The sequence below is a fragment of the Magnolia sinica genome, chromosome 7 (assembly GCF_029962835.1).
Source record: "Magnolia sinica isolate HGM2019 chromosome 7, MsV1, whole genome shotgun sequence".
Lineage (NCBI taxonomy): Eukaryota > Viridiplantae > Streptophyta > Magnoliopsida > Magnoliales > Magnoliaceae > Magnolia > Magnolia sinica.
In genome coordinates, this window is record NC_080579.1 from 19,522,444 (window position 1) to 19,536,138 (window position 13,695).

A 13,695-nucleotide genomic window follows, 5' to 3' on the forward strand; every position below is an offset into this window, starting at 1 on the left:
TTTAATTGTACTTTCCTTCTTATCGTCAATCAACATTGAATGTTCAAATGCAATGATCTCACTAATTGCATGTTGTTATTTTTTCTTTTGTGGACTTATTATTGTTGGAGAAAAAAAGTAATCTTACTTTTGGCTAGTTCAATAGGTGTTGAAATCCATTTTGAATGTCGGAGTGCGATTATCCCATTAATAAATTACATGCATGATTTTTTTCTTGTGGGCTTATTATTGTTGGAAAACGAAATGCGTAATCTCACTTTTGGTCAGATCAATGGTTAGATGACACAGGAAAGGGCATGAAATAATGAGAAAAAGATTACCTTCTTTGTCAAGTAGGTAAAACCTTGAATCCATAAGACTAAAAAAAAATGAAAATTTGAAATTGTATCGAGAGATGATCCTAAGATTTCACGATTACATCACTTATATAGAAAAAAGCAAAACCCTAATTCACTTAAAAGTTACCTGAAATAAATATATAAAAAAAACTCTTTGAAAACCTAATTTTCCAAATATAGAAACTTGCAAAGCATTCCTAACATTATTTCAAGCAATTTTTAAAAACACAAAAATCCTAAACTTACAGAGTTCACGTAAAATGTGATTTCCAGGTGAAGTAGAATGTTAATTATATGACTATCTGGATATATTCACTCGTATTGCAATTGCTACTACATTTTCATAATGATGAAATTATATTGATTGGCTATATTTCTAAGAATATTATCACGATTTTGAATTGCATTTTTTAATATATATCTTTTCATGTCTTGCAAATTATACTTAATTGTGAATTATGAGTGTGTAATCTTAAAGAGTATTCCTCATGACTATAAAAGTCATCGACACTATCAAAACATATCAGTTGGTGCAGGTGTAGAGCAAGCCGATGCGGTTCATTTGAGTATTGGGACAAATCAGGCATATGAGGAGCTAGAAAAGGTTCCAGTGAGACATATTGAGCTTCATCATTAGTTGATAGATTTCTATTTTTGTTTAATATACTTTTGGTATTTTGGTTGTATAAGTCCTATATAGGCACTACATTTGGATTTTTTATTATAAATGAAATTTTTTTACTCAATGTATGGTTTACTCTATTAATATTTGCTGCTAACTCTGATTGATGACATGATTGTTTAAATTTAGACTTGAGTTTTAAAGGTTAACGCTCAGGTTTTTGAAAAACAAGCATTATACTCAAGTTTCGAAAACTGGGTGTTACATCGTCCCAAGTTTGAATTATCTAGTAGGTTTATGTACCATGTAAAGACATCTCCCGTCAAATAATTTTTGAATAACCTAAGCTTAAGGAAGTCATTGTAAGATGCTTCACCACATTGCATGGTAAAGTGTCCGATATGCTCAATCATAAAGGTCTTATTATCTCATGAGAATAAAGTAAAATCTGGGAACCTGAAACTTGTAGAGAATTCATAATTTTGATCAACCCACTTCGGATACGGTTTTTTGTAGGTTAGCCGAGGCAACCACCGGTTGTTTGGTTAGGTATCGTACTCCTGGATGAGCCAGCTTGTAATATCATTTCAGCAAAGTGACCGTTATTGGCTTGGTAGATTTTCCTAGCCGAGATGTATTGCCAGCCCCTTAGAATTTTGTTCCTAGACCGCATAGGGGATGACCGTTGGGAGAGGTGTAGTCAAATGTTGCCCTCTAGGTGCTTCGACTCTTTAATGAACATCATGGACCAAAGGCGTGGCTAGAAGTTGCCCTTCGGTACCTCTGTCCTTCACTGTCCTTGGTAAAATGGAGGCGCGACCGGAGGTTGTCCTCTGAGTGCCTCAATCCTATGATTGTTGTTATGATATTAAGGCATGGCCACAGGCTGCCCACAGGCGCCTATGTTCTGTAATATCCTTGCTAGGGGGCTAAGAAGACCTAAGGTTGCCCCCCCATGGTGCTCGAACCTTTGAAATCCATCATGGCCAACCGATCTGTTGAGGGATTGCTCCCTGAGTAGGGTTGTCAATGGGTTGGGCTGGTTCGCCTCGGACCGAGCTTGGGCTGGAGTTTTAGGCCCTAGGGCCAAGTTCGGGCTTAAAACCGAAGCCCATTTTAAAATCAGGTTAGGCTTAGACTTAGTTGTCTAAAAGCCCGACAGCTCATCCTGGCTTGTTAAGATTCTAAAAAATTTTAAATTCAAATATTATATCTTTTACCTCCTTCCTAAGTTTCTTCTAACTTTTCTCTTTTTAAAAGGAGCAAAACCATCCCTCCTTCCAGTTTTTAGTGTAAAACCAACTTCAAATTTATTTTTAGAAAAGAACCTTGTCTCGATTTTCTCTCCTTTTGCCGAAAGTTCTTTTGGTAGTAGGAGGTCGAATCTTATGACTAGGTAGAATCGAATTAGGCTCTTTCCATTTCTTCTTTCCATTTGTCTTTTGTCTTAAAGATAAGAGAGAGAGAGAAAGATGGGTTTAACTTATGATCTTCTTCGGAGGTAATGAATTTTCTCTTTGGATTTTAGTTTGACCTTCTGAAGATTTTCATTTGTGCGAAGAGATCAGGAATCATGCTATAAATACCTCGATGCAAATATTTCCATATCATCTAATATACCCATCCCCACCAGTTAAAGACTTAATCCATCTGGGTTCCTTGCATTTTTAGACGGATCTTTTGGGCCCAATCCATATAAGCACCTCAATCCATTTGGGTTTTCTGGATTTTCAGTAGGATCAGTCTCAATCCATGTGAGCATGTTCTCTCTCTCTCTCCCTCTCTTTGTGTGTGTGTGTAACACCCCAAAACATAGCACATGAAAACAAATACCCGGATCTCGTGTCATAGGGTGTTAACACTACAATGGTCCAGTGCATTGACATTGACCTTTATAATGCCCTATTTTTCGTTACATGGTACAATGCTCTATCTACACAAACCTAAGTGTCACATAGGAATGCTGCACATGGGAAAAAATCTCTCACGTGTATACTTAGTCAAATTAACATTCATAACGTATACAAAATAAATCAAAGTAGCATACAATTAACAACATAATCAAAGTTGAGGTAAGATAACTATAACCATATCAATAAAGCCAACATTCAAGAGAAATATAAAAGTATATCATCCAAAAATGGGTCCCACATCTAGGGAATGGAACATCCACAATAACAAAAAGTACAAATACAAAGCAACAAAAGTGACAAAAAAAATAAATCTACTGGCGGGCCTAGAAGCTTAGCTGATTCAACAAAGCTCTACGACAGTTATCTCTCCAAAACTCCTATCAAGACATCTTTGAGTTAAACCTCATCACAATCAATCATGCACTACCTGTACAATTGGGTGCAATTGCACAAACAGATGATGAGTGACCAACTTAGTGATAAATTCCATCAATATTACATAGTTGACATATTAATCGAGTATAGTGTCGAGGAAAACATACAAACAATCATGGTTTATGATGCGTCTTATTTAATGCATGCTTGCATGAAAATGCTCACGTAGTGGGGATGCACCTCCATCTGAACCAAATGCAAGTGAATGGGTCTTTCAAACAGTCGACCCATTCACATAGTAACAAGAGATCAGGTCTTTCAAATAGTCGACCCAGCTCATAGTTACAAGAGACCAGGTCTTTTAAATATTTAACCCGGCTCACAATTACAAAGGACTAGGTCTTTCAAACAATCGACTCAACCCACAAGTACACAAGGTACATTGTGTACACATTATGTAGATTAACCACCCGATAATTGCCCGTGTGTCATGAATGCAAAATTTAATCCAACCTTTATTATCCGATTCGCAAACAACCATTTAAAAGCCCTTGCAACTAATAGCCAACCTTAATCCAACAAGTAGGCTTTACCATCACAATTATGTAAATTTAACAAATGGGTTCCTCCCAACAACGTCGACAAGGCAAGCCAACAAGGCACAAATGGAATTTCACCCAAACCAAGCCACTAAGGGCAAGAAAACTCCTAATGGTGGTAAGCATACAACCCAATTCCATTTTTTCCATTTCAATGTGGTCAATAGTTCAAGGTACAACTATATATGTTCAAATCATACAATTCACAATCCCCATCCTTCCTACAAAGAGATTTTCAATTGCCTAATTTTAAAATTCTAAGCATTCTAGCATGCAACACACATGGTTTCATTAAATCATATTATGATGCTTATTCACGATGTTCATATTAGGTGAGCAACATATTCATGTGATTAGAGCATGTTAAGGAGTGCACGTGTGTGAATCAAACTACACAAGACCTGGCCATGTTACGCAAGTATATACAGAATTCTAAACATATTATGGATCATAGAAAATTATCGTAAATTCAATACATGTGAGATAAATTACAAGGACTATCATATAATTTAAGGTAATTTGACATGCTCATTCAATGGTTAAGACTATCACTAGATTAAAAATGTTGAAGGAAAGCTTGAAGGGCATATAATCACCTTAGGGTTAGGGTTCCTCGGCTCTATCACCTCCGAATCTGGCGCGACTCATTAATAACATCTCCTATGGATGGAAATTGGGGAAAACCCAAGATACAACTTCAACCCTTACATCAAAATTTTCCAAATTAGGATTTAAATCAGGTATTCGAAAAGGGTTTGCACACCTTGGGATCTAATGGTTGGCTAGGGTGGCAGGATTTGACACAAATCCAAGGATCTAGCGACGCAACGCCTTGTGCACAACTTCCACTTGAAGTCGGGCAATGCTATACAATGAGGGGGCTCCAAAACCTAGCTAGAAAAGACACGAGTGAACTAGTCGAAGATGATCCGAGATAGCTTGCGTGGTCCAAGGTGGCAAAAATCCACTCCGGCTCCCCCATCCCCACTTATCCTCTCTCTTTCTCTCACCTTATCTCTTTATCCCTCTTCTTAGGTTAGAAAGAAATGAGGGAAAATAAAAGGAAATGGATATTTATACTCACATAAATTTTCCAAATCTCACTAAAGAGATCTCAACGTAGTGCGATCTGTTGGTCAGACTAACAATTGTTCGATCTGACTAACAGATGCCTAATTTATCCTGCTCTTGAGATAGTTAGGTTTGTTGAGATGATAGGACCCAAATCATCATATATCCACCTAGATCACTATTTTGAGGTCCTAAGGATTGTGTGAGGTAGTTTATGAAATTGTGCCCGTGGCGTAATGGGATTACCACAACTACGCTTTGCGGAAGCTTGGTAGAGCAAAGGAATGAAGATTATGTCCTAGAGGGGGGTGATTAAGACCTATTTAAAATTCAGATTACGTAACTTACTAATTTTCAATTAAACTAAGTAAGACAATATAACTCTAAAGGCTTCTCAAGCCAATAGAAGGTCCAATCACATAAACTACAAATTATATGCAAATAATCAACTAGTCTATATCAAGATAGTGTATATGTGTGTGTGGGATGTGCTAACTATCAATCACTAAGCATTCATGTAAGACCCGTATCCTACCCCGTACCATTCTGTAGGCTTCTGTGGTCCTCCTGGTTGAATTTCAGCAACCCGCAATCTGTAACCAACGCTTGTGCGTGATCCTTAGTTATATCCCGTATTCTAGAATCGGCTCGACCCAAGACTTGTATCCTTGCGACCGCACTGTCGCCGCGGTTCCGACGCCGCGTCTCGCGCACTGAGGTAATACTAGGGACAAGAGATGTGGGCCCACATTTAGTTCGAGAAAAAATGTCACGCGTTGCAAATTCCAAGAGAATATATCTCATCAATCAAGTATACATCATACATCAACTGTCAAGTACAACACCATCTTCAAAGTCAACTCTCTCTCTTACAACCCTTACCTATCAAGTACACCCATCACACACCCATCACTCACTCACCCATCACCCATCTATCTCTCTCTCTTACAACTTCTCTCTCTCTTCTCTACCCCTTCTCTTAAGCAAGAGAGAGCAAACCGTCCATGGATTTCCAAAGAGAGGAGAAGCTTGGTGTGGCCTATCTTCCTACCCCCTCATCTCCCATCTCCACCATCCAATCTCCATCATCCTCCATCAAAGTGGTAGCCGAGGAGCTTAGCTTGCCATTAATCCAAGAAGAAGCAAGAACAGTGAGTGTTCATAGTACTTTTCTTTCGATTTAGGGCCCACATATGGTGGGACTCATCTTGATGTACGATTTGTATCAATGAGGGACCCATAGTGGTGGGGTCCCTCCACTATTCCGATATCTCTCTCTCTCTCTTTATTTTTTTTATGGAGAGTGTGTCCCACTCGATCCATGCCGTCCATGAGATGGACCCCACCTTGAAAACGGATTGGCTGGGTACCTCACACCAGTTATAAAGCTGGTGTATTGATGCCACCAAGCTCTATGGATCCCACTGACATCAGCAAGTGTTGTGGGTCCCACCATCCACACCGTCCATAAACTGGACAGTTGAGAACCACCATGATATATGTGTTTTATATCTAGGCTGTTCATGCCTGGACGGTCTTGTGGGACCCACGCATGAAGTATGTATTAGATCCACATCGTCCAGCCACGTGGACTGTGGATCTCACCACCGAGGTATATGTTATATCCCACCGTCCATCGTGGACCCACCTTTGATGTGCATGGATCCAAGCTGTTCATCTGCCTGTCCATTTTGGACAGGCCCGGACGAAGGGAGGTCACTAATATTAGCTTTATCCAGAACGGGTGGGCCACACCACATGGACCCACCGTGATGTTTATGTCATCCACACCGTCCAGATCTCTGGACGGTGGGCCCCTTGTAACGTGTATCACCGTCCAGACTATCCATCTGGACACTAGACTATATGTTATATTATATTATATTATATTATATTATATTATATAATATATATTAAATATTATAGGTGGTGGTCCCCATGTGGGACCCACCTTGATGTATGGAATTACCCACACCGTCCAGTATTTTTGAATGGTGGGTCATCACACCATCCAGATCAGGGTCCCGCCCTGATGTATCTATTTACCCACTCATGTGGACCCCACCATGGTAGCATGTGAGGCCCACATTGTATTAATGCATTGCATCCACATCATCCAATCCATGGACGATGGATGTAGATTGGCTAGTGTACACCACCTATATAGCTGCTGTATTGACGTCCCAAGTTCTGTGGGTCCCAGCAGCCGCTGCTGCATCACGCCAGCAATCTTGTGGCCCCATCATGACATGTGTGGGCCCTACATAATGTATGTATTTTGTATCTGCACCATCCATCTCTGGATGGTGCCATGTGGGCCATACTATGATGTCTTTGTTTCATCCACACCATCCAGATGGGCTGGATAATGTTAGACTATTTGGACGGTACTGCCATGCCCCGCCATGATATATGTGATTTATTCCACATCGTCCATCTGTCCAGGGGACGTGGACCCCACTTTGATGCGTGTGCTTCTTTCCATGCTGTCCATCTCAGGGTCCACCGTGATGCATGTATTCCTCCAAGTCGTCCATCTATTTTGCCAGCATGGAACCGCCATGATGTATTTATTTCATCCACACCGTCTAGATTGTGCTGGACAGTGCTGGACAATGTTTGGACAGTGCTGATTTACATAAACAGTGTTTAGATAGTGCTGGTTTACATAGGCAATGTTTGGATAGTGTTGATTTACATGGACAATGTCTGGACAGTGCTGGTTTACATAGGCAATGTTTGGATAGTGCTGATCATCATTAGTGAGCCATGTACCCCATAAAATGATAGTGTACAGTGATACACATGTTACACCTGCAACTACTGAAATGATTTTTGGTGTAATCCAAGCTCTCACTTAAGGCCCATTGGTGCGGCCCATCCATGAGGCCCATCTTGATGTATTTGTGGCCCATCCATTAAGGCCCACCTTGATGCAATTGCGGCCCATGTGATGAGGCCCATTGTGGTGTGTATTAGGCCATGGGACGTGGCCCGTTGTGATATATTTTCGGCCCATATAATGAGGCCCATTGTGATGTATTCTCGGCCCATTTGGTAAGGCCCAATGAGATGTATTTTTCGGCCCATATATTGCGACCCATTTGACACATATGGGACTAATGTATTGCGGCCCATTGTGATGTACATGAGGTCCATGAGCGAGGCCCAATGTAATACAGCCCATAAGTGAGGTCCACCATGATGTGTATTATGTCATGCCCCAAACTCAGAAAACGGGCTCACAAAATTTCCGATCGCCGAATCCCCATTCTCGGATCCCAGCGCCCATACATTAGATTCCGATCCTGGGATCCTACAAGGAGGATTTTCAGTATGAATTTTTTTTTTGTAATAAAGCATAGCCACAAGCATAACCAAGTCACAAAACAACAACACCACATATCCACTATATCAAAAACTTTAAGTACAATGCGTATGAAAGGGAAATACAATATAATGAAAGTAACAGAAACTCCAGAAGCTTGGCTGCACGCTCCAAGCTCAACGCTGCTGCAACCTAATGCCACCTGCACGCATCTATCGTGCAAAGCTTATAAAAAGCTTAGAGGGTGGTGAAAGTGTATGTAAGGTGAGTGCCAAGTGTACAATATCAGAGTAATGCGAAAATATGCAGTAAGTCCATGAATGCTATCAACTATATCAAAGCTATGTGATGTAAGGCATGAATGTTATCGGCCATATCAAGGCCATGCGATGAGAGGCCTATGTAGCCAATGTCATATGCGAAATGCAAAGCAAGCGTGCCAGTACTCATCAAGTATACATATCAATACAGTTCCTCTCTAGATATCACCGGGGTCTAATACACCTCACATTGACTGCCTCCTCCCTAGCTGCACAGTCAAGCTAGTGGAAAAGACCACACTATCCGCCTGACCAGTAGTCTGCCAATACCTACCGGCTCGTCGATAGCGGACTCATTTGCGAGCTGGTCTAACTCAGCCTAGCTTATAGCCCCCTCACTCGGGCGGATAAAGCCATACCCCCTTCCAACCGACCACGACACAGTGAGAAACGCGGCCTACTGGTATTCGGCACTCGGGCGCTCGTGTATCCACTGGTCTAGACGTTAGAGCATCTCTTGGTACCAAAAAGGTTCTGGGACTTTCACCCAAGGACATCCTAAGTGCCTACAATGCTAGAACCAAGCATTTTCAGTATCTGATACGGCCATCCACGATGTGTCTGTGGAGCCACGACCCTGATGTCACTAGGGCGTGTAGTGATCAAGTCACATGTATGCGAGATGCATGAGTCATACCGTGCAATCATGCAGTAGTCTCGCGTATACCATGCGCTCATGTGGGACAATCCGTCTCATAAGGAGTCCTGTAAATGTCTCAGCCCAACGGCTTATGCTATGATCAAACATTCCTCATATTAAGCATACATATGATGCATATGGGCATGAATCATGAAAGTACACTAAACATGTTATAAAGTAATGAACTATCAACAAGTATGGGCCTATCAATGGGCCTTAAGGAGAGTTACAATGCGAACATTTAACCAACATTGTACTTACAATGTGGACGTCAAACCAACATTGCTCCCAAGGCATGGCCCGTTATAAAATATCATTACACAAACCATAGGGAATCGCACATTGCAATGGACCTATATACATCTCATTGGGCCTCGACCCATAGTCCTCAGATACATCAAATGGGCCGCCTCATAAGGGCCTTATATAAATCAAGTGGGCCGCATCAATGGGCCTTATGTATATTGCAATGGGCCATGTCCCATGGGCCTTTGAAAACATCACAATGGGCCTTGTAACATGGGCCTTATGCATGTCAAATGGGACTAATCATATGAGCCTTATGCATACCAAATGGGCCTAATCATATGGGCCTTAGATATATACCAAGGTGAGCCTCAATGGACGGCCATAAGTAAATCAAGATGAGCCCCAAACATATGCCAAGGTGGGGTCCATTTGAACTACAGATCTATCTTATTTTTAGTTTCAAGCCTTAAAATGGGCTTTTAAAATGATTGGACAGCTTGGATGCAGCACATGCATCATGGTGGGGGTCCACATGAAGGCCCACCATCAAGTATATTATAAAATATAATATATATAATATATATAATATATATATACAATGTAATATATATATATACACACACACACACATACAAGCACACACAGGGCAACTGTAGGGGTGGGTCCCACCGTCCAGGGTGAACGGTGCGGATAGAACATATAAATCATGGTGGGGTCCACTATCCAGACAGTGGACAGTGTGGATAAACACATAAATTATGGTGGAGTTCACCGTCCACTGCCGTGGACGGCGTGGAGAGAACACATACACAGGGTGGGTTCCACCGTCCGTGTTAGGGACGGTGTGAATAAAATACATACATCACTGTGGGTCCCACATGGGACCCACCATAACGTTTGCTTTCCATCCAACCTGTTGAGAAGGTCACGCAGACCTGGATTGAAGTGGAAAAACAAATTTCATATTGATCCTAAACTTCTGTAGACCCAAAAAGGGTTTTAATGGTAGAGTTCAATTCACACTATTTCGTATACTGTGGGCCACCTGAGCGTCAGATCGGCCGGATCTTTGGTGGGGGCATACTGCAAGGAGGGGCCCACCCAATGGACGGTTTGGATATTAAACATACATCATGGTGGGGCCCACGGCTGGAGCCGTGGGTCTATTGCGTCTGCCCGTCCGCCAGCAGCAGCAATAGGCGCTGCCTGCGTCTCTGACAGTAGCAGCGTCTGCTGCATGTATTTTTTTTATTATTATTTTTTAAAATCACGAAATACCTTGGTTTTTCCTGTATAGGGCCTGCATCAGTGGAATCTGACCCTGCCATTGGGTCCCATGGCTTAATACAAGGCAAATAAGCCCAATATTGAATATATTTTGATGGATAAAAATAGTAGTTGATTTTTCAATGGTAACCATCACAATTTCTCATGCTATGGCCTACCAGATACTCGGATCAGCTTCATTTTTCGGTCCAATGCCTAAAATGAACTCAAGAATAGAATGGACGGCGTGGATTGACACTTACATCAAGGTGGGGCCTACATAAATGGCCCACCCAATAAGCTTTGGAAAAGCTAATATTTGTGTTTTCCCAAGTTCACTTCCAACGTTCTAGGGACGCCGGACGGTTAGGCATAGCACATGCACAAGGTGGGCCTCGCTCCGATGGGCCACCAAATGGATGAATGGTATGGATAAATCGTACATTAAGGTGGAATCCATTCAGGTGGGCCACACCACTACATCATCATAAATCAAGAATAAAAGAAAGAGAGGGAAAGAAAGAGAGAGAAATAGAGTGGGACACGTGTGATAGAGGGACCCCGACACTATAGGCCCTCCGATTCGAGCATCCAATCATACATCAAGTGGGTCCCAATACATGTGGGCCCACCAAATCAAGAATTCAACGGTAGAGATCCTTTCCCCACCAAATGTAAGGTCTTGATGACCCTATCCATATATGGAAAATAAACATCATGATGGGGTCCATGGAGAATGGCCCCATCATGGAATGATCATGAGGATCAAAGTGGTCCATCGGCCACATCAAGGGTCCAAAGTGAGATCCATACCATTGATCGGTAGGCCTCACTTGACCCATCATAAAAATATGAAAACTAGCCTATAGGAGCACCCACCGTTGATCTTCTTGGTCTGTTGGAACGCCAATCTCCTTAAGCTTCACTTTGATGGTGGAAGATGAGAAGTGAATGGCTAGGATGGAGGATTTGGGATGAGAAAGTGGGCCCCACACATGCACTCTCTCACATGGAAGAGAGCTTGGACGTGAGCTCTCTTGTTTGCTTGGGATTGAGTTGAGAAAGAGAGGGAGAGATGGAATGTAAGGAGAGGAGTGATGGATGTGAGTGATGGGTGAGGTGATGGTGTACTTAACTAGCATGGGTGTGTAAAAGAGAGGGTGAGAAAGGGTTGACTTTGGAGAGAGAAGGCATGAGTTGCTTTGTACTTGACATGAGGTGATGGATGGGATTGATTGATGGGATTGATTTCACATGTTGTAGAGATTCTCTTAGGATTGCAAATGCGTGGTGTTTCCTCGAAATAAATGCCGGCTCACATCTTCCTGATAGGGTATCGGATCGGTGCACGAGTCGCGACGACGGTGCGGTCGCAATGGTACAAGTCTCGAATTAAGCCAACTCAAATTTACAACATACAACTTAGGGTAGATCGCAAATGTCGATTACCGATCGTAGGTTGCCGAAATTTGACGAGAAGGATCACAGGATTCGATGGAACAGTACGGACTAGGATACGGGTCTAACATTTAGGCCCATCTTGATATATAGGAGGCCCATGTGATGCAGGGCTCACTTAATGTATATGAGGCCCTTTGTTATGGCCCAAGTAACGAGGCCCATTGTGATGTATGCCTGGCCCATATGTTGGGGCCCGATGTGATGTATTTATGGCCCATGTGTCGAGGCCCATTGTGATGTATACCCAGCCCATGTGTTGGGGTCCAATGTGATGTATTTATGGCCCATGCGTCAAGGCCCATTGTGATGTATACTCGGCCCATGTGTTGGGGCTCGATGTGATGTATTTATGGCCCATGTGCTGAGGCACATTGTGATGTATACCCGGTCTATGTGTTGGGGCCCGATGTGATGTATTTGTGGCCCATGTGCCGAAGCTCATTGTGATGTATACCCGGCCCACGTGTTGAGGCCCAATGTGATGTATTTATGGCCCATGTGCCGACGCCCATTGTGATGTATATGTGGTCTATAAGTGAGGCCCATAGTGATGTGTATTAGGTCCTTGTGTGAGGCCATGGGCGCACTATACGTTTGGCTCTATGTGGGCCACTTCTTGGGAGCAGTGATAGTTAGATGTCCACATTTATGAGCGATGATGGTTAAATATCCACATTGTGACCTTCTCTTAGGCTCTTTGTAGGGCCGATTATCGATTCTGATTGTCGAGGCCGATTCTGATTGGTGAGGTTGATTCTAATTATCGAGGCTGATTCCGATTGTCGAGGCTGATTCTGATTGTTAAGGCCGATTCCGATTGGCGAGGCCGATTCCAATTATCGAGGTCGATTCCGATTGTCGAGGCCCATTATTGAGGCTGATTCCGATTATCGAGACCGATTCCGATTATCAAGGTCGATTCCCATTGTCGAGGCCAATTCCGATTATCAAGGCCGATTATCGAGGCTGATTCTGATTGTCGAGGCTCCGATTGTCGAGGCCGATGCCGATTGTCGATGCCAATTGTATAGGCCGATTATCGATGCCGGTTGTCCATACCAATTATGAGTATGTGACATCATAGCATCATGATACATGCCCATATACATCATCTGCATGTTTGTTATGAGATGTAGTTGACCATTGCATATGTCATTGGGCAAGTTATTGTCACGCCCCAAACAAGGAAACTGGGCTCACAAAATTCTCGATCGCCGGATCTGGTGCTGACAGCCTCCGTAGTACCCCATTCTCAGCTCTCAGCGCGCATACGTCAGATTCCGATCGTAAGATCCTACAAGGAGGATTTTCAGTATGATTTTTTTGTATAGAGCATAATCACAAGTTAACCCAAATCACAAAGGCAACATCATCATCACGTATCTACTAATATAAATATTTGAATACAATGCTGAAAGGGAAATACATATGTCGAAAATCAAAACTCCAAAAGACCGCTGCACACCCCAAGCTCAACGCTACTGCAACCCAACGCCACCTACACGCATCTATC